Raw genomic sequence first — 1,673 nt, 5'->3', positions numbered from 1 at the left:
TTTTTTTTTTCCCCCCCCCCCCCCCAACCATTATATTATGCCTATGCGTCCTCTGGATTTTAAAGCAGAACTCCAGGCATTTAACCCACAACCTGCCTCCCCCGAAACTCCACCACCCCCCACCCAGTATCATCTCCAAACAAAACAAACACACACTATACCAAGAGTTGGCAACCTCAGTACTCCAGCTGCGGTGAGCTACACCTCCGCGAGGCAATGAAAGACTGACAGCCACAGGCATGATGGCAGAGGCAACATTTGTAGTCTCACCACAGCAGGGCTGAGGTTGCCCACCCCTGCCCTATACATACCTTTTCCCTGCAGTCTTCTAGCCAGTCCAGTGACATCACAGAAGCTTCCTCTTCTTAGAGCTTGTTCACACCAAGCGCGGAGCAAATCCAGAGCAGGTGCAGACCGGATCAAAACTGCGTCCAATGTATTCCTATGGTATTTTGAGCTCCAGTTCCCATCGCAGCATGCAGATCCAGAGCAGGTGAAAAAACTGCGGCAAGCCCCATTTTACCTGCTCTGGAAAGCATCAAAAACGCATGCAAGTGCCTGAAAGCCCATGTTAAAAAACGTAAATTATTATTTTTTTAGCCAAAAACGGCCCGGAACGCATCAAAAAACGCGTCAAAAACGCGGCACAACCCACTGCACTGCGTGTGCAGAAACCTGACCGGATCTGCTCTGCATTTGGTGTGAACAAGGCCTTACTCAGGTGGTGGCGGCATTCTTCTGGGACTGGGAAGCACTTTCGTAATGACGTGCGATTGCCACTTGTAGTACTGCGAGCCCAGCCTGCGTGATAACACCCCCTATGGAGGCATGGAAACCACAGGCCAGGCTTACAGGAAAGAAGCAGCATGACATAACTGTTACATCTGCCCGAAGAGGACCGAGGAAGAAGCCGGGGACAGAGCTGGAACATGGAGTGGAGAAGTAGAACTTGGATTTTTTTATTTATGGAGCTTAAAAATAAATACGTAACAAATGCATTTTGTGTATTGAGGCACGATGCATTGAGGCCCCATTCACACTGAGCGATTTATCGCGCGATTTTTGCAACGATATCGCTCTATGTAGCTTCTCCAATCCATTTTCACATCTCGTCGCTCAATATCGCTTGTAGCTCGTCGCTGTAGCTCCTACATGACCCTTTTTTTGAGCGATTTTGCTCCTGATTGCATACAGCCCAATAGGGACAAGTCGCTCAATATCGCTCATATAAAAATCGCGCGATTTTCATGTCGCTCAGTGTGAATGGGGCCTTAGGCCTGGTTCACACCTGGGCGTTTTGCAGCGCGTTCCTACGCTCTGTAAAAAGCTCAACATGTGAAAACCAATGATTGCCTATGGGCATGGTTCCCACCTGGGCGTTTTACACCCCATAGGAACGTGCTACAAAACGCCCAAAGAAGTACAGGAGCTTCTTTGGGGCATATTTGCCGCGCGTATCCATTGGGATACAGCCAGGAAGCCCTCGGACACGCGTGTTTGTCGTGCGACAAACACGCATACTCGATACGCCTAGGTGTGAACCCAGCCTAAGCGACACTTTCAGCGGATTTCCACGCAGGGGGATCACGCTACCTTCGGGCTGCATGCACATAAAAGATAATCAAACAATTGCGCGACATGAAAATCATTGGTCGAGCCACTTCCCACGATAT

This window comes from Nanorana parkeri, unplaced genomic scaffold (genome assembly GCF_000935625.1).
Source record: "Nanorana parkeri isolate BGI_ZX_2015 unplaced genomic scaffold, ASM93562v1 scaffold560, whole genome shotgun sequence".
In the NCBI taxonomy this organism is placed as follows: domain Eukaryota; kingdom Metazoa; phylum Chordata; class Amphibia; order Anura; family Dicroglossidae; genus Nanorana; species Nanorana parkeri.
Note: the sequence above shows the minus strand (reverse complement) of the source record.